At 34.6% G+C, this 21,444-nt stretch overlaps 1 long non-coding RNA gene across 2 annotated transcripts in view; it reads right to left on the reverse strand.

The window, feature by feature from the left end:
• The window catches only part of LOC132797419 (uncharacterized), a 49,444-nt gene that overhangs the window by 25,262 nt on the left and 2,738 nt on the right, over window positions 1-21,444 (reverse strand). Inside the window, exons 2-3 of one of the 2 annotated variants that reach the window (XR_009633654.1) lie at window positions 17,277-17,334; window positions 4,233-4,307 (exon numbers count right to left, since the gene is read on the reverse strand). This is a non-coding gene — a long non-coding RNA (uncharacterized LOC132797419). The remainder of the gene's footprint in view (window positions 1-4,232; window positions 4,308-17,276; window positions 17,335-21,444) is intronic. The other variant, XR_009633655.1, reaches the window with a different exon arrangement.

Consider the following 21,444-nt stretch of genomic DNA (forward strand, 5'->3'; position numbering starts at 1 on the left):
AATATCTTTAAAAAAAAATACTCAAAAAATCTATTTCACAATCCATAACCCGTTACTTCCATTATTTCTAACAAATTCAATCAGCATATAAAAACATATAAATGACACAACCTTTTTTGTCTTCTAACAATAATTTACCCTCTTTGTACATTTTTAATGCGTACAGGGTATTTAAAAACAAAACAACAAAAAAAGAGAATCACATTAATGTAATTTTTGTGCAGCGTTTCATTTTTCTCTTTAGCTAAAACTACATTTGGAGCTGGAGTTGAAGACGGAATTGGAATTGGAGCTGGCGAGTGTTGTCCCAACAGGCTCCCCTTTTCCCCTTTTCTCTTCTTGTTCTGTTCGCTTTTTAAATGCCCTTTTCTTCATACTTTCTTTTTTTTTATTTTTTTGTTTGGCTCACTTTGCCTTTCATTTTTTTTTTTTGGAGGGGCATGTGTTTATCTTCACGTCTCAGTTGTCCGATTTTCACTGGGGGCTTTCCTTTGACTTAACTCACCGGACAACAGCAAATGGAAATTGTATAAATGTTTCATTACATTAATTTCACTTTGAAGCAGCATAGAATAGCCAAAAACTTTGCAGAGGAGAAGTGAGCATTGAAAGTGGACAGTTTGAAACTTAAGATAGTTCTTTGTTTGACATTATTTAAGTAATTAAGTTAAAGACGGTATTTAATGTCGACATGAAAAGCGACAGTAATTGGTGATAAATTAAATGAATCGAGTGATGTGATGTACTTTTTTTATTTAAAACAATGTTTGAAATAAGTTTTTTAGAATGTAAGAATTTCTAAACAAATTTCTAGGATCATAAGAAATATTAAAGATTGAACATATTCATAACAAGGAAATTGATAACCTTCTACGTTAATAAGATACATATGATAGAAGGCGATATATTTTCAGTACCTACAAAATAATGATGTCCTCAGTTCATAAAATAGATAAAAGATGAACCATTTTGTTACAAACAAGTTCATAGCATCTTTAAATAGTAAAACGCAGAAAAGTTTAAACCTATTCATTATCTTTTCACAATTAGTAACAACATTACAAAGCCGGTAAAGTTAGTTCGCACTTTGTCAGAGATTTATTGTATGTATTGCTGTGAGATAAACAAGTTTAAATATACATATTCCCAACAAAGAAAATAGATATAAAAAAAGAAAAAATATATTCCTCACAAAGACTCATGTCTGCTCAGATCATAAGGCAAATATAAGATTAAACTCTTGTGTTTCAAACAAATTAAAAACATTTGTACATCATAAGACACATAAAAGTTTAAACCTATTCATTACCATTACAATAAGTAAGTCCGTAAAAATATATCGTACTTTTTCAGAGATTTGTTCCATTGCACATATGTATTTACTGTCCATAATCAACAACAATATTTCTAGGCTTCTAGCTTACTCAGTCCTTAAAGATAATTCGAAATGAATAAATGTATGCCTAACAAGTAAATTAGATATAACAAGAATGAAATATATTCATAACAAAACTATAACATCCTAAGATCATACAACAGATAAAAGATTTAACACATTTGTTACAAATAAATACATAACATCTGGAGATCAGAAGACGCATTAAAAATGAAACACATTCATTACCTTTTCACAATTAATAACAGCATTAAAAAGTCCGTGAAGATATTTCGAACTTTCTCTAAGATTTATTCCCTTTTGTTTACATTTTTTATACCCGCTAACCCATAGGGTAGAAGGGTATTATAACTTTGTGCCGGCAGGAAATGTATGTAACAGGTAGAAGGAGGCATCTCCGACCCTATAAAGTATATATATTCTTGATCAGCGTCAACAGCCGAGACGATCTAGCCATGTCCGTCTGTCTGTCTGTCTGTCCGTATGAAACACTGGATCTCAGAGACTATAAGAGATAGAGCTATAATTTTATTTCGACAGCATTTGTTATGTTTGCACACAGATCAAGTTTGTTTCAAATTTTTGCCACGCCCACTTCCGCCCCCGCAAATCAAAAAAATCGAAAAACAAGTGTAATTTTAAGGCTAGAGCTACGAATTTTGGTATATACAATAATTACTATAGTAGTTATGAATCCTGAAAATTTGGTTGCGATCCACAAAATTGTGGAAGTTATTAAAGAAATACTTTTGTATGGGCAAAAACGCCTACTTACTATGGGTCTGAGTTGCTTTGGCCGACAATCTGGTATATTGTGCCGTCTATGGTATATTTTGAATAGTGTACTATATCGATATACCAAACATACCATTTGGTATATTTTTAATATTTTTTAGTATTTTCGGTATATTTTGAAAATGATACCGCAATATTTTGCCTTTATTAAAAATGGGTAGCGGGTATCTCACAGTCGAGCACTTTCGACTGTAGCTTTCTTACTTGTTTTATAATATAACAACAATATTTCTAGTTTTTTAGCTTATGCAACATATCTGTTTCCTTTTCACAATTAGTAACAATATTACAAAGTCTGTAAAGAAAGTTCGGAGATTTGTTGCATTGGTGAGGGATATAAAATATTAAAAACAAATACCTAACAAACAAATAATAATAATAATAAAGAATAATTATATTCTTTACAAAAATATAACATCCTAAGATCATAATCAATTACAAGACATTTTCGTTACATACAAATTAATAACATTAACAGATTAAACCTATTCATTATCGTTTCAACGTTGTCTAAGATTGGTTCCTTTGCGCTTTCGCTTTTTATAATCAACAACAATTCTAGTTTTCTAGCTTCTTTAACATATCTGTTACCTTATCACAATTAGTAACAATATTACAAAGTTCGTACTCTATCGAAGATTTGTTGCATTTCGTTTTCACCTTTTACAATCAACAACAATAATTCTAGTTTTCTAGCTTGTTTAACTCCTTGAATAATATATTGAATAGCTGTATAAAAAGCACCTCAGCCTCAGAGCTAGTCACTTACCCAACGACTATCCATCTATAAGAGTATCTCCGCCACAAGTCGAGTTAAGTTCGCTTCTCCCTTTCCACCGTGAAGCATCCACTAATGCTGCTTGTTAGTGGCCTCAGCTAGCTCAACAAGTTTCGGGTAGTGTTCACATTAGCTCGCTTTCAGTGCTCTCCATCCCCCTTCGATGTGACTTTCCCTTCCCCCACCCCCATCCACATCAAATGTGTGCACAAATCATACGCTTCCCCCCTGTCGAGAAGGAGGAGGGAGCTGGCACAATTTAAACTCACATGCAGTCGCATTTATTTCTATTCAATTTGATAATAACCCAAGTGTGCGTAGCTCTCGCAGGACCTAAGGTCCTTGTGGATTTCCTCTGTGTATGTGTGTGTATGTTTAGGGGAGGGGAAGAGAGTGGAAGGGGTAAGGGGAGGGCAGCAGCTGCTTGGGCGGCCACAGTGGAGCATTTAGAGTGGACGCAATGTATCAACGGCTGCTGCTCCTCCTCCTCCTCCTCCTCCTCCTCCTCCTCCTTCTCCTTTAGGACAGCCTCTGATGTCTTCTTCTGCCTCTGCACGCACTTTCACTTTCGCTTTTACTTTCACTTTGAAAAAAAAAGCAGAAAGAAACGCCATCTTCCCGCTCGCCAGCAAAAGTGAAACTCATTTTCCCCTTTTTTTCACTTTAGGCCACAGCAACGCCTACAAAAAGAAGCACAGCAAAAAGTAAAAAAAAACCCTAAAAGAGGAATACGTCCGAGCGGCGCAAGAAGAAGAAGAAGAAGAGAAAATACCCCCTTGAGTTTATAACTTAAAAATTCAAAGCACGAACAAAGTTCTAATTTAAACACCGAAAGAAAGCAAAAAAAAAAAACTGAGAAAAAAAAGCGAAGCACGCTGCGAATACATGTCGGAAAAAAATTGGACATAAAGTGCACGGCGGGCGAGGCGAGTAAATAAAAAAGAAGAAGAAGAAGACGACGACAAGGAAGACGAAGAGGAAGCACAAGAAAGCCAAAGCAAAGGCCCAAGACACGGACACAACGCCTTCGTCCTGCCTCCTGAAAACTCCCACATCTCCTTTAAACGCACTGCGGACAACGGTCCGAGCACACACACATACACACACACTAACGCACACACACGCTCTTAAAAAAAAAGGAAAGTAAAGGGGTGGCAATCGCAAGTTCTTGTGCGAATATAAAGCACAAAAAAAAAAACGAAAACTGCGTAAAAAACGCCAAGAAACAGCAAACAAAAAATTCAAAGAAGGAATGCGACTTACCATTGATCGACTTAGAAGATGCCCTGTAATCAAATTATCTCGTTTGATGGCCAGTTAAATGCTATTGAATGTAATCTAAAATAAGTTGAATAAATACATTAGTGAAAGCATACAAATAAAAAAGAAGAGAAATGGAAAACAAAAGTGAAATAAAGTATATTAAAGTATATAAAGTATATTTGCCAAGGTGCAATTGTTAAATAAAATATGATAAACAAAAAAAAAAAAATAAATAAAATGTAAAATAATATAAAATAAATAAATATAAAACAAAATTAAATAAAACGGAATGAAATGGTATGGAATAGAATGGAATGGAATGGAAAGAATGGAAAGGAAAGGCATGGAATGGAATGTAATGGAATAGAATAGCATGGAATGAAATGGAATGGAACGGTATGAAATGGAATGTATCGGAAAATTGAATAAAATGAAGTTAAATGGAGAGGAATGGAACGGAAAGGAATGGAAAGGAATAAAACGGAACGGAATGGAAAAGAAAGGAAAGGAAAGGCATGGAATGGAATGCCATGGAATAGAATGTCATGGAATGGAACGGTATGAAATGGAATGTATCGGAAAATGGAATAAAATAAAGTTAAATGTAATGAAATGGAACAGAATGAGATGGAATGAAATAGAATTAAATGAAATGAAATGGATCGAAATGGAATAAAATGGTATCATATAAAATAATAAAATTGAATAACATAAAGTGGAATGAAATGAAATAAAAGAATATACACAAAACAACTAAATAAAATAATACAAATAAAATAAACAATAGAATTAAAAACGTTTGTTCTATAATTCACTGACATAATGTTCAATACAAATAGTAATATAAAAATATATACAAAATACTTTTGGAAAAGCTTCCTTTACTAGAGTCAAAAGTCTCTAAGAAATTGTGCTCATCCTTTTGGCGACATTCGCTAAAGATTCCGCATAGAATTATCAGAAGCGTATTTCGTTTTGGGTGTCTGCAAAACGTTTACGAATGTCGCACAAAGACGAATTGAAGAATCAAACCATCAATCAAGCTGGCTGGGAAAAATGTCATTGCTGACCTAGTTTATAGAAATTGCACTTGAAATTTAATTGTTGCTTAACTAAACTTAAACTATGAACAAGATTAAGAATACAGTTTGGGAGAGCAAGAAAAACTAAGTTCAAATGAATACTTAAGATGTTCAACTTTTCTACAGTTACTCCTTCCATCTTTTCCAGGAATTGGTCCTGTCGATTGCTTTCTTTGTGTCTGTTGCCGTCATTTAAATAGCTAACTGACCAATGCCAGGACTCGACCATGCCCCCTTATTAATTAATGTGCTTAGCGTTATGTACATGCGAGTTTATTTATTACCATCGCCATCGCCATCGCCATCTCCTTCGCTTCGCTTTTCTTTTCTTTTCATTTCTTTTTTTAATGTATATAAATGTCGATTTTCATTGGCTTCATTGTCAACCCTTTTGCCTTGCGATTTGCGATTGTGAATGCGGATGCAGCCAAGGGTCTAGGAGGACAACAACTCATTATGGCCATCGTCGAAGCTCACTTATTTACTGCCCATCATCTTATTGCAGTCATACTCACTCGAGGGAGGGAGGTGAAGAGGAGGTCAAAAGGGCAAGCGCGAGCTCGATTGCCCTTTAATACCCCACAGGAGTGGGCGGGTCAAGCGAATTGCTTCAATTTGAATTGCTTGAACTCTTTCACAGCATATGTTAAACTTTATGATATTTATGGTATAATAAATTAAGATATAATCTATCTATTCAAAGTTAAGACAAAAAACTCTTCATTTATATTCATCATTATTTTTAATTGAATATCTTTGAACGCGTTTTCCAAATATTTAACCCATAACTCTTTTCAAAGTTAGAAAATTGTTTAAAAAAAAAATATATATATATATGACTACTTCTTTTCTTTATCTATGCTATATCTATCCACTATATGTCTCTCTGTTACTTATCTTATCTCTACTATATCTATCTCTGCACTATTTAATTATTATTTAACGCATTGTATTTTCTTTATATGTTTCATCTTATTTTATAAGAAGGGAAATAACTTATAAGCAAAACCACTTGAACTCTTTCACGACAAATGGTCAACTCTAATATAAATTGATACGATCTATCTATACAAAGTTAAGGTAACAAAAATTTACAAGAAAAATTATTCTTGAATATCCTCGAAAGCGTTTTCCAAATATTTTAGCCTTAACTACTTAAAAAAGTTCCAAAATTATTAAAAAAATAAAATTAATAGCTGCTTCACTTTTTTTTATATTTAATGTATCATCTATCTCTGCATTTTAATATCTATGTATGTTATATTGCAATTAATTACATTCAAGCGCATATTTATAACATTCTAAAAAGAGCAATAACTTTTACGAAAGGCTTCTTCAATTCTTTTACAGCAATGGTTACCTCTGATTTTATGATATTTATAGTATATACACATATAAAGTACGATATAATTTATCCATATATTTATACAAATTTTATTTTGTACTTAATAGTTAGCTTTATTTAAAAGCTTTGAAAGTGTTTTCTCAAATATTTTACTCTTCAACAATTTTCCTTGTTTTAATCAATTTACTCTTCTTGGCATACTCCTTATAACATACATACATATATACAATATCTCTGCATTAATATAGTAATTAAACAATTTATGCGCTGTTCACTTTGAAGCAAGTTACACATTAGCATTTATCGCATTCTACTTTCTCTATATATATATTTTTTTTTTTCTTATTTTATAAGCAGGGCAATAACTTTTACGCAACTTTACTTTTTTTTCTGAGCTGCGAAGTCTTTTCGGATGATGGGCGGGAGGGAGAACTGAAGCAGCAGAAGGGTGACTACGCAATTATGTTTAATTGGACCTTGTGGGCCTTGTCTTTTGTTTTCTTTCCACTTTTTTTTTTCTCTTCACTTTCCTTTTTTAAGAATGTTTTTAATTTTTTTTTCTTGTGCTTGGGACTTGAAAGCAGAGCTTAGTTGTTTTTTAAGAAGTATATAGAGTGCTTAGAAGAGGCTTCAGCATGATATAAATGTGATGGACAGCAGTTGGTTGGTTGGTTGAATGAATGGATGGATGGATGGATGGATGGAGGTAAATGGGACTGCGTTGTAATAACAATTCGAAATCACTTAATGATGTCTCAACTTTGATATTCTATGCTATGCAAAATTGTGAGGATTTCCAAAGGATTTCAGCACGCAATGAGCAGCAATCAATGGCTAAACAAAAGTTTGAAGTTAATTAAGGAAAGTAAATAATTTGAAGACTTGCAACAACGATCCAAATTATGATTAAGTCTATTTTAGCTTGAAAATAGCTTTTTAATTAAAGCTAAGAATAATTTTGGAATTATTATTCTGTTTTAAGATAATTGCAAGAATGAAAGAATTCGTACGAAAACCAAAATATTAACGAATATTTATGTTTTATCGTAAAACGGAAAAAGTTCCCATAATACACTGAAAAAAGAATAACCTTAGCTTTATCTTAAAATACACTGAACAAAATCAAGACGTGTTTTCTAACATTAACATTTTCATGTTCTTGACACGCATCTTCTTAAAATCTTGATTTTATAACGATTTTTTTCTGTGTACTACAATATGGTCCTATTTTTTTTGGCTGACATTCTGGTATATTTAGCACTCTATGGTATATTTTAAATGTAGTACTGTATCAATAAACCAAATATATATTTTAGTATTTTTGTGGTATATTTTAAAATGAATATACCACAAATTACAAATATATAGCGGGTATCTCAAAGTCGAGCACACTTGAATGTAAGTTTCCTATTTGTTAAAATCAAGATGTGTTTTCTAACATTAAGATTTTCACTTTCTCGACGAACTATTTGGACCAAAATCCTTAGTAGTAGTAAGGGCAAAATCTTGATTTTATAACATTTTTGTTTAGTGCACTTTCAGTTTCAGAATTACACATATTTAGTATTTTTATACCCGCTACCCATAGGGTAGAAGGGTATTATAACTTTGTGCCGGAAGAAAATGTATGTAACAGGTAGAAGGAGGCATCTCCGACCCTATAAAGTATATATATTCTTGATCAGCGTCAACAGCCGAGACGATCTAGCCATGTCCGTCTGTCCGTCTGTCCGTCCGTCCGTCTGTCCGTCTGTCCGTCTGTCCGTATGAACACCTAGATCTCAGAGACTATGAGAGATAGAGCTATAATTTTTTTATCGACAGAATTTGTTATGTTTGCACGCAGATCAAGTTTGTTTCAAATTTTTGCCACGCCCACTTCCGCCCCCGCAAATCAAAAAAAATCGAATAACAAGCGTAACTTTAAAGCTAGAGTTGCGAATTTTGGTATATACAGTAATATCTATAGTAGTTATGATTCCCGAAAATTTCAGATAAAAATTGTAGAAGTTATTAATGAAATACTTTTGCATAGACAAAAACGCCTATTTACTAGGGGTCTTAGTTGCTTTGGCTGACAATCTGGTATATTGTGCCGTCTATGGTATATTTTGAATACGGTACTATATCAATATACCAAACATATTATTTGGTATATTTTTAGTATTTTTGCAGTATATTCGGTATATTTGGGTAGCGGGTATCACACAGTCGAGTACACTCGACTGTAGCTTTCTTCCTTGTTTTTTTTAGTTTCAGTTTTTGTTTTAGTTTCAGAGCATTACACACATTTTAAGCTATTTTCAATATAAGTGAAAAACAAGTTTAAATAAATGTAAATTCACATTTAAATACACTTTGTTGAAAATGATCAAAAGTGTTAATTGCTCAAGTTGTTGATCTAAGGTATTAAAAGCAAAAGCTCCATTAGTTTGAGTATTTTGGGGATAACCTAGTTTTAAATTTCGTTAGTTTTGATGACTTTTTTGTAACTCTCATTTGGCTCATTAAGGTTTAAGTATTCGAATTAAGCGCAACAAATTGTGTTGGACAGACATTCAAATGAAATGGCAACAACGGAGCTGAGATAACTATAACAGCCAAAAGAGAATGACAATCAAAGTGCAAAAATGTTTGCCACCAAAAACTTTGTGAAGGCAGTGAAACAACAACAACAAGAAACACATGTAGAACAGCAACAATGATGGCAAACAAATAGCTGAAACTATGTAGAAATGCCACATTTACGTCACTTAAGCTGCACGTTTAGTGGCAGCTAACACACACACACACACACAGATACACTTCCCATACACACACACACTCTCTCACACTTTACACACACACACTTTACACACTTGCAGTTACAGCATAAATTAAGTTATTTTGATAATCAAAACTGAAAAGCGAATGTTTGTGTTAGACAACAACACAGCGGGTGGTGCTCAACTACACATAGAGAGGGGGAGGGAGGGGGAGGAAGGGACACGGAACATGGGCATTCATTTGTAGTTTATAGTTGTAGTTAGAACGAGAGGGGGAAGGGGGAGCCTTGGAGCCTGCTGGTTTTGTTGTGTTCTAAGGGTTGTTGCTGCCATTGTCCATTGTTGTAGACGCTTTGCATTTTACAATGCCAGCGGGCACACACACTCACACACTCACACACTCATACACAATCAGTTGCTGGCCGTAACCCCATCAGGCTATCGCCTACCCTCCTCACTCCCCCCTTCTCACACCCACACTTCAACAGGCAGCCAACATAGCACTATGGTCCAGGAGACCACTTTTTGTGGCATTTATTAATAACTCCTGAACCAGATAAGATTTTTTGATGCGGTTTTTTTATTTTAACTAAGGAAGGTCCTTAGAATAAATTTGGAAAAGTAGGCGTGTCCACGCCTACGAGAAATATTTTTTTTTTAAGAAAATTTTTTTTTCATATGCGGATGATTAAAAAAATTAAGAATTTTATTAACTCTGACCTAGATTTGTGGTGTTATTTCATTAAATTTTCATTATTTTAACTTCTGATCATAAAAAACAGAGTTTTTTTTGCTGGCTTAAAGAAATTGCTCCTTGACATACGCTCCATATTATTAAAAGGTTAAGATACAATAGAAAATCATTTTTTGTTAAGCGTTTACCTCTTATTAAAATATATTTATTGATTATAAGGCTATATATATCTGTAAAATCAAAATTATTATAATTTTCAGCACTATCATGCTCAGCAAAACTATACACATTCTCTTCGGTCGCCTTACGTAGCCAAAATCTTCTCGCCAACTCTTAAATTCCACTTGGCATGTTTAATTTCATTTGCTTTACTATATAGAGCTCCTATTCAAGATCGCTAATATCAGCAGAGCCATATTTTGCTCATTGAAACCGACTTAAGATGTCTAACATTTCATACAATTTGTTGTACGATTTGACCAATCTTTTCCATTTTTATTAGGTAAAATTGCTGTTTACGTACTCATATCAATTACTACCTATAGCCATTCCATAATACTTAACAAAAAAAATCAACTTTGCATTTTTTTCTCAACATTAATTTTCATATAACCTTTAACACTGCATTTTGCAATTGAGGTTATGGTCTATAAATGCAAATTACAAAAATTGTGGTCATTTGTGGCGGTGGAGACTATATACAATTGATCAAGAATTAATTTATCTACTACACACAATACGCTTCATGGTCAAAGGAGGTCAAAGACACTTTGTACAGCTTTTGGAAAATGATACTTAAGTGAAAATTTGCACTTGCTTGAAGACATACTTTTACACATAACTACTAAGACATCACAACGACTTGAGACATTTCACATTACAAAAAACGTAGTACAAACCCCAATTATTTGAATTCATCACAAATTTTAATCAGATTAATGTTTTATTTGAAATTATTGAATATTGAAAACTACATGTCAAAATGCACTTTTCTACTGCACGTGCTTTTGTTGACGAACAGCTCACTTTAACAGCTGATTTCGCGAAAGTGGCGCCATCTATGCAAATTTTTGGTATGCAACATTGATGGTCAGTCTGTTCCTTGTAGAATGCGATCAAAACCTTGATGATATATTAACTTTTAAAAAATGTATTAATGCCAAGTAAAGTGGTCGGCTGGACCATAGTGCATAGTTAGCACAATTGTGTTGCATACTTTCTCGGGCATGCGTCAAAGCGAGATGCCAAGTGCGTGTGTCTGCGTGTGTGTGTGTGTGTGAGGTACTCTGCATATGCGTGTGTGTGTGTGTCCAACAACTGCCCAACTGCTGCCCCGCAACACAAGGACAACACACACACACACACATACACTCAGCCTCTAACACACACACACACACACAACTTACAGTTTTAAAGGCAGCGCACTATGGTCCAGCCGACCACTTTACTTGGCATTAATACATTTTTTAAAAGTTAATATATCATCAAGGTTTTGATCGCATTCTACAAGGAACAGACTGACCATCAATGTTGCATACCAAAAATTTGCATAGATGGCGCCACTTTCGCGAAATCAGCTGTTAAAGTGAGCTGTTCGTCAACAAAAGCACGTGCAGTAGAAAAGTGCATTTTGACATGTAGTTTTCAATATTCAATAATTTCAAATAAAACATTAATCTGATTAAAATTTGTGATGAATTCAAATAATTGGGGTTTGTACTACGTTTTTTTGTAATGTGAAATGTCTCAAGTCGTTGTGATGTCTTAGTAGTTATGTGTAAAAGTATGTCTTCAAGCAAGTGCAAATTTTCACTTAAGTATCATTTTCCAAAAGCTGTACAAAGTGTCTTTGACCTCCTTTGACCATGAAGCGTATTGTGTGTAGTAGATAAATTAATTCTTGATCAATTGTATATAGTCTCCACCGCCACAAATGACCACAATTTTTGTAATTTGCATTTATAGACCATAACCTCAATTGCAAAAATGCAGTGTTAAAGGTTATATGAAAATTAATGTTGAGAAAAAAATGCAAAGTTGATTTTTTTTTTGTTAAGTATTATGGAATGGCTATAGGTAGTAATTGATATGAGTACGTAAACAGCAATTTTACCTAATAAAAATGGAAAAGATTGGTCAAATCGTACAACAAATTGTATGAAATGTTAGACATCTTAAGTCGGTTTCAATGAGCAAAATATGGCTCTGCTGATATTAGCGATCTTGAATAGGAGCTCTATATAGTAAAGCAAATGAAATTAAACATGCCAAGTGGAATTTAAGAGTTGGCGAGAAGATTTTTGGCTACGTAAGGCGACCGAAGAGAATGTGTATAGTTTTGCTGAGCATGATAGTGCTGAAAATTATAATAATTTTGATTTTACAGATATATATAGCCTTATAATCAATAAATATATTTTAATAAGAGGTAAACGCTTAACAAAAATGATTTTCTATTGTATCTTAACCTTTTAATAATATGGAGCGTATGTCAAGGAGCAATTTCTTTAAGCCAGCAAAAAAACTCTGTTTTTTATGATCAGAAGTTAAAATAATGAAAATTTAATGAAATAACACCACAAATCTAGGTCAGAGTTAATAAAATTCTTAATTTTTTTAATCATCCGCATATGAAAAAAAAATTTTCTTAAAAAAAAAATATTTCTCGTAGGCGTGGACACGCCTACTTTTCCAAATTTATTCTAAGGACCTTCCTTAGTTAAAATAAAAAAACCGCATCAAAAAATCTTATCTGGTTCAGGAGTTATTAATAAATGCCACAAAAAGTGGTCTCCTGGACCATAGTGCAGCGCACCACCTTCAAACACACACACACACACACACACAAATACATGTACACACGCATACACATGGCAACTAATTTACCTACGCCAGCAGTTTTCGGCACACACACACACTCACACACACATGTATGCAAATTTTGCAATGCTTTATTTGGGGGTTGGCCGCATGTGTGGAGGAAGGGAAAGCGAAAGAGGAGGAGGAGGAGGAACATGGACTAGGCAAAAGCTGCCTCGTCATTGTGCTGCTGCTGCTGCCTCTTCTTGGCTTCTACTCCCATTCCCCTTACACCACCCCCTCCCTCCTCTTCTTCTTACACCCCCAACCCCCTTTGGTTATTGCCTCTCTGTGCTCGCCATTCTCAAAGTCGTTAGGCTGCCTTTTTGCCCATTGTTGGACTCAGTCTCTCTCTGTGTGTGTGTGTGTGTGTGTGTGTGTGTGCTTCCTCCTTTCACTTTTGCACTGGCCTCCCTTCCCCCTCCCCCTTCCACCACCACGCTACAGCCACCTACTGCCAATGTCCATTAAGAGGCGAGGCGAGGCAACAACAAAAAAGCAAAAACCACCGCATGCTGCATACATTTTAATCTTTAATTTATGGCTTATTCAAAACTAATGACACTGAAAGTGTCCACGTCGTCGTCTGCTGCTGCTGCTGCTGCCGCCTTTGTTGTGTTGCAAGCCAACCAAAAGGATTGACTGCCACATGAAAGGCTTGGACAACACTTTGTGCCATTGTTCCTCTCATTACGGAGCAGGAGAGATAGAATGAGAGAGAGAAAGTGAGAGAACGTGCACACTGAAATTGCAATTCTTTGAGTTTCAATTTTAGGACATTCCTGCAACCAGATACTTTAACAATACCAACAATATTTCCCACTAAGAATAGCACTAAAAGAATTTCGACCTTGAAATTTCATGTACAAATTCGGACTTTCTAAAAATCTATAAAGCATACATTGAATATGCAATTAAATATGAATTTGAAACAGAAACTCTATAAATCACATATTATGCCTTAACATCTTAACACTTTATGAGAATAATAAAAAAAATAAAAGGAAAAAAAATAAAGGAAAGGAACGTGTTTAAAAAAGCTATTGTATTTTGCAAAGGAAATACGTAAGAAACTTAATATAGGATTTAGATAATAAAATTAAATATACATATGAAACACAAAGTCTATAAATCACATATTCCACTTATTGTATTAAATTCTTATGCCTTAACATCTTAACACTTTATAAGAATAATAAAAAAAAAAATATCACAAATGAACGTGTTTAAAAAAGCTATTGTATTTTGCATTTTATACTTAAACATGTTATGCTAAAGCAAAGAAAATACGTAAAAAACTTAATATAGGATTGACATTAAGATTTAGAGAATAAAATTATGTATAAATTTTAAGCAAAAACTCTATAAATGTCGTATTCTACTTCTTGAACAAAATTGTTATTCCAATCTTATTCAATCGCAATTTATAACTCTATATTTTTTGTATTTATTTTTTTTCTTTTCTCCATATACTTTAGTTTAATCAATTGATTTATTGTCTGCATGTTAGTAATATCAAGTTATCTTATAGTCTTAGTATTATATCTCTTTTCATATTATTTTAAAGCTAACCTCATTAATTTTTTAAAGGATTATCACTTTATAAGAATAATACGAAAAGCAAATTTCACAACTGAATGTGAAATAGACTGCAAGCCACTTTTGCCTTTTCTACTTAAACAGTTTACGTTAAAGAAAAACCAACGTAAGCGATTTAAGATTGGATTTTTAAAGAAAACACTTAAGAAATCTAAGAAATCAAATAACTTGTACCAATAATCTGTAATTCTGTAATCTTAAAATTTCATTCAACAAATTTTATGTTATTCGATTCTCTCTTTGTTTATATTATTGAATATTATTTAATCGACAATCAATTGTATTTAACTGCAACATTATTTAATTTCTTTCTTAAACAATCATATAATAATACTTTTAATTAAACAATTCTATTTTTATGTTAAAAGTTTTCGATTATTTAATCGAACATCATTTATATTTAACTTTAAAATTATTTAATTTTTTTTATTAAACAATCTGTTACTATCCTATTAAAATAGCAATTTGAAATTTTAATTGATTTATATTAATAACTAAGTCTTTCTGCATTTCATAATTGTGATTTCTATATTTCTATCTTTCTGCCGTTAACTATTTTTATTTTTAATTCATCTAATTTAATTCATAATTTCTTAATTTTCTTTTCCATATTTCTATCAGTCTGCCATAAACTATTTTTATATATCTAATTTAATAAAAAATTTCTTAATTTTCTTTTTTTTACATTTCCATTCACTTGCCGTTAACTATTTTTAAACATCTATTAACCTGTTCATCTATTCTTATTTTTTTTTTTTTGGTATTTTTGTTTTCTCAGTTTCTGCCCTGATTATTTTGAAAAAGGAAGTTTTTGAGTTTCGTGCTTGGCTGAAATTGTAGCAGTGTTCACTTGACCGCCGCTTGACGCTGTCGAGGCCAACTCGAGGCAAGGAGCAAGGAACAAGGAACAAGGAACAAGGAGCAAGACAAGGAGAAAGACCAGCAGCAGCAATAGATAAATACAGGATGCGAGTAGTTGGCTGTCATTAGATATGCCTGGCAACCCTTAAACCCTATGCAAAACCCATAGCAATGTGTGTGTGTGTGTGAGTGTGTGTGAGTGTGGTGTGTCTCAAATTGTTTGCCATTTGTAAGCGTTGTATGTTTTAGGCCTTTGCTCGTTTGCTGTTGTTTTAAAATTAAAATGAATGCCCGCAAGCAATAACTACGACAAGCCCCAGCACCACCACCCATCTTCCCCCTTCCCCTTCCCCCTCACTCCCCCCGCTCTACCCCTTGCCCAGAGCTAGAGCAATCACCCACTACTCTGCTCCGGCTGCTGTCCAAGACAAGCCAACATCATTATGCGTAGCTGTGTGTCCATGTGTGTCTCTCTCTCTCTCTCTCTCACTCTTTCTCCTTCTTCCCTCTCTCCCTCTCTCTCTTAAGTTCCATGTGTGTGTGTGCGAAATAATCTCGTAAATTACGCAAAAAAGGAAACACGCCGCCAGGAAGACAGAGCCCAGGAAGCAGAAACGACCAGAGCCGAAGTCAAACTCGAGTTGAGTCGAATCGAGTCGAGTTCAGTTGAGTTGAGTTGAGTTGAGTAGTTGTCGTTTCTATGGCCGGTGGTTGGCTGCTGCTGCTGTTTGTTGCCAGACGACTACGCACCACGTGGACCATAGACCACACACACACACACACACAGACACACATACTCATGGTCATGGCAAAAACTACATACGCAACAACCACCAGCTGAAGAAGCCAGAAGAACGTCTGCTTTGGAGCCGCTTAAATAGTTGAAAATCTCATTTTAAACTCCACTCTCTCCATCTTTTTGCTAGTTTTTTGGCTTAAACACAACTTGCAAAGCAATTTATTGCCGCTTCAACTACGCATAAGTCGCAGGCAAAAAAGAAAATGTATAAAAATGAATACAACTTGAAAAGTTGTGGCAAACTTCGTAACATTTTCTTAAAATAGTTTCGTTTGCTGTTAAATTAAGAGAATTTAACATTTCTAATTTCGTAACATTTTCTTAAAATGTTTCTTCACATTTACTTAACTTAAACTGTTATGTTAACAGTATTTAACATTTCAAACTTCGTAACATTTTCTTCAAATAGTTTCATTTGCTGTTAAGTTAAGAATATTTAACATTTCAAACTTCGTAACATTTTCTTAAAATGTTTTGATTTGCTGTTAAGTTAAGAATATTTAACATTTCAAATTTTATAACATGTGCTTAACATTTACTTAACATAGACTGCTAAGTTAACAGTATTTAACATTTCAAACTTCGTAACATCTTAAAATATTTTGATTTGCTGTTAAGTTAAGAATATTTAACATTTCAAATTTCATAACATGTGCTTTACATTTACTTAACATAGGCTGTTAAGTTAAGAGTATTTAACATTTGAAACTTCGTAACATTTTCTTAAAATGATTCAATTTGCTGTTAAGATAATCGTTGTTCCTAAGTAACTTATAAAATTTGTATCTGATGACTAAATAAATTTTCAGGAATAATAAATATTTTAGTTATTATTGTTTGTACTAAAAATTGCGACTCTAATTTCAAAATTACACTTGGCTTACGATTTTTTTTCGCTTTCTTTATGCAGTTCAGAGCTTTGTCAAACTAAAAAAAGAAATGGTTAAGATCGAACAAATATCAAAACTAAGTTAACTGAATTCACGCTTTATTATCACTTTTAAGATGTGTTTTAAGTAAGAATTTTACTTTTAGCTCACCTTTGATTAACCAAAGTTAATGTTGCAGTTCCTGATTCGGTTTCAACAAAATTTGCATCTGTAAAATTATATGTGAAGTTTGACGATTAATTTTCTTGCTCTTTCAAAGTAATTTTGTGGGAAACTACGCAATTGAAATGAAGCAGCCCTCGCAAGAATTACACACACTTATATACATATATTTGTACATATTTGTATATATAAGTTTGTATATACATATGCGTATGCAGCACATTGTAAAATCCGTTCCGTTTTTTGGACTCCCAACTCCAGCTCGAACTGCTTTGCTGCCAGCAATTTTGACAGCGCCCAGCCTCAGCTTCAGTTTCAGCCTAAGCATCGTGTGTCCATTCACAGCACTTGCGACGCACAATGTTGCCTACCTCAGTGCCTGCTCCCCCCTTCCCACTGCTGTCTTTTCCCCAACTCACACCCACACACACATACGCACACTTAGAGGACGTCTGCGTTAGTCCTTTCGGCCGCACACACTCTGGTCCACTTATGATGAGTTTACATTTTGGAAAAGCGAGACATGAAAATGAAAATTGGGCAAGGAAACTTGCCAGCAGCAGCAGCAGCAGCAACAGCAACAACAACAAAAGAAAATCGCCCTCAACTCGCACGCATCTCTCATAGTACAAGTCCTTGTTATACCCGGCAACACTAGCGCAACAGGGTATAATGCTTTTTAGAGTAAATATAAATTACTTAAAAATATACATTAATAAGCGAGAGGATAAAAACATTGCTATCTATCTGCCCTGCCATATAATATACTGCAAAGAATATACTGCAACGATTATACTGTCATGAATATACTGTTATGAATATACTGTAATGAATATACTGGTATGAATATACTGTAATAATGTATCATGGAATATACTGCCTCAAATATACGTTCGTGGAATATACTGTAATCGGTATAGAATATACTGACATTGAATATATCAAGAATATAACGTAATGAAACATATTGAATATACTATAATGAATCTAAAATATACTGTCATTAAAAATACTGAATACTGTCATGAATATACTGTAATAATGTATCATGGAATATACTACCATTGAATATACTGTCATGCAATGTACTGTAATGAACATACTGTAATCCATATACAATCATTGAATATACTAACATTGAATATATCAAGTATGGTATAAAATGTAGTAAATACACTGCATACTATAATGAATCTGAAATATATGCCATTGAATATACTATAATGAATATACTGCCATTGAATATACTGTAATGAATATACTGACATGGATTATACTATCTTATTTTATTTTACTATTCAAGTGAAACTTTTCCAACTAAAATCTCTTCATTTCGCTTAACCAAGTCCGCATGATTGTTCTCCTTCTAACTTAGCAAGTATCTCATAGTCGAGCACACTCCTGTATAGCTTTCCTTACTTGTTGTCGTTGTCGCTGTCGTTGTAGGCGTGGCAGTTGGGCGGCTGTCACACATTCAAAACAGCTCAAAGCAGCTTGAGCAGCTGCTGCGGGGCCAGCGGGCAGTTGGGGGCAGGTAAGGGAAACAGTGAAGTGAGGGGAGGAAAGGGGAGGAGAGCGGAGCGGAGTAGCTGGCATACAGGAAGCCAAATGTGGCCCGTCGCTGTCCGCACCCCTTGCTATGCTCTCCTCCGTCTAAAGCTGCCCGTTACGTATGCATATTTTGCGAATATTGTGTGTGTGGGGGGAGAAGTTGAAGCTGAAGCTGTGGCCAGACGGCAAGGAAGAGGCAAGTGGCACGGGGCATGAGGCAGGGGCAACAGCGACGTACAAATGAGCTTGAACAAGGACGCAAGCAAGATGTATGTGCATGTGTGTGAGTGTGTGTGTGTGTAAAGCGTAGACGATGGCCAGGCGGATGGCAACTGTAAAGCTGACTGTGTATGCGTGTGTGTGTGCGTGTGTGTGTGGAGAAAGTGAAAGTGAAGAGTAGTGCAAAGGGTGTTCTAGCTGCCAAGGGGGAGGGGGGAAGGGGGGAGCGACGCACGGACGTCGTGTGGACGACGGCGATGCTGACTTTGAATGTCCATGTAGACATTTTGCAATTTTGAAATACATGCGCAGTCACACACACGCCACACACACACACTCACTCTCAACCCACACTCACATACGTCACACACACACACACACACTCACATACACTTTTTACGCACACTTGTGCGAAATGCTTTTAACATTTTCTAAGATTCAAATTTCGTAAATTATCCCTTTGCGAGCTGCTTTGTGTGTGTGCGTGTGCATGTGTGTGATCTGAATGTGTGTGTGTGTGTGTGTGTGCTCGCTGTTGTTGTGCCTCGCAGTTTGGGTTATCGATGGGCGGCTCGTGTTGCGTCCATTGGCCAAAAACTAAACATGCGACACAAGTCACGACGTCGCCCTACGCGAGCTGCCTTCTGGATTGTCTTCCTCTTCCTCTTCCTCTTACCCAACCTCCTACCCCCGCTTCATCTCCGTCCATGACATTCCCCCACCTCCATCCTCCCCCTCTCGTTGCCTACTTTATAATACAACATTGCCCGCTTAGGAGCAGCGTAATGTGCCGACTTAAAAAGGTAAATTTCCATTGCATATTTTTAGGCGTCGCTTGTAAGGCGCGATTACGCGGCGTATGCGTGATGCTGCAAGCACCTTGCAACAGCCACAGAGTTAATTAATGCATTGTCAACTATAATTTGAGTTTAACTTAGAAGCAGATTAATGTAAAAAGATGGATTCATTAAATGCGAATTTAAAGTTGATGAAAATATATGCGTTTCAAATTATTCCATATTATATATTTATGCTTTAGTATAAGCTTAGAAAATAACTAATGAAATTAAAGCAACTACACACCTTCAAATTTTATGTGCACTTTGTAGAAATACTGAAACTAGAATTTAAATTGTTGTTCAATTTAATTGAAATTTTCAATTAACAAGTTCAACTTAGATTGTATTTAAGTTAAATTAAAAATTTGCAGATCAAACAAACATTAATGTTGAAACTAGATAAGGCTCAAATAGTTTCATCTCTGTTTACTGCAGTAAATAATCAAAGAGATGCTCAACTTTAAGTTTAGTATTGAATAAAATTTAAATTATCAATAATCAGAATCAGTTTATAAATGAAGCATATATACATGAAATGAACATGGAGGAATATAGTATATACTATAATCAAAATTAACAAATTCAATAAAAATTATAATTTTAATTTGAGTTTTTTGTATTAAAATGATTATTATAATAGAGGTACTAAATATAATAGATTTGTTAGCGATAATATATTTAAGAATAAGTTCAGTACTACCGAAGCTTCTAGCTGTTCTTTAAGCTTCCAGTTCAATCAAAGATTTTCGGCGCTTTCTTAAGCTCGCTTTAAACTTGAAACTTAAGTTTGATGAGAGCTACTTCTAGACTTTTCTGCTTATGAATTAACAAATATTCTTTTAGAAGAAGTACTCAATATAATATATTTATTATTGATGATATATTTAAGCTTGAGCTCAAGTTAAAGCTCAGTACTATTTAAAATTCTAGCTGTTCTTTAAGCTTGCAGTTCACTCAACGGTTTTAGGCGCTTTCTTAAGCTCACATTTAAGTGGAAGCTTAAGTTTGTTGAGAGCTACTTCTAGGCATTCTTTGGTCTTCCTATGCTATATAGACTCTTCTCTTTATGTCTGCCCATTTGGTGTTTCTCCTGTTCCCCCTCCACCCTCACTCCTCACTCTACATAATATCTTCTGCCTGCCTGTGGTTGATTACCCCGGCCCCCTCTCTAGCCTAAAAGTCTGCTGTTATTGTATTGGCCACTCTCTCTCAGCTTAAGTGTGAGTGTGAGTGTGTGTGAATGTTCTTGTCTGCGTGTGTGTGTGTGTGTGTGTGTGTGTGTTGAGTAGTTCAAATTGTATTTACTGTGTGCGCTGGCACTTTGCATACTCGCAGCAGCTTTACGTTTGAAATTAATTTATTTTGCCAAAGCGCGCGACACACACTCTCGCACTCTCCCACTCACACACACACACACACACATGTATGTGTACATATGGCATGTGTGTATGTATGTAGATACAATTGGCCATTGGCAAAGTGAAAGTGTTGGACGACGCGCCGTCGACGTTTGGCGCTCATCTTTGTGCCTTTTGCCTCAATGTCCG

The sequence above is a fragment of the Drosophila nasuta genome, chromosome X (genome assembly GCF_023558535.2).
Source record: "Drosophila nasuta strain 15112-1781.00 chromosome X, ASM2355853v1, whole genome shotgun sequence".
Lineage (NCBI taxonomy): Eukaryota > Metazoa > Arthropoda > Insecta > Diptera > Drosophilidae > Drosophila > Drosophila nasuta.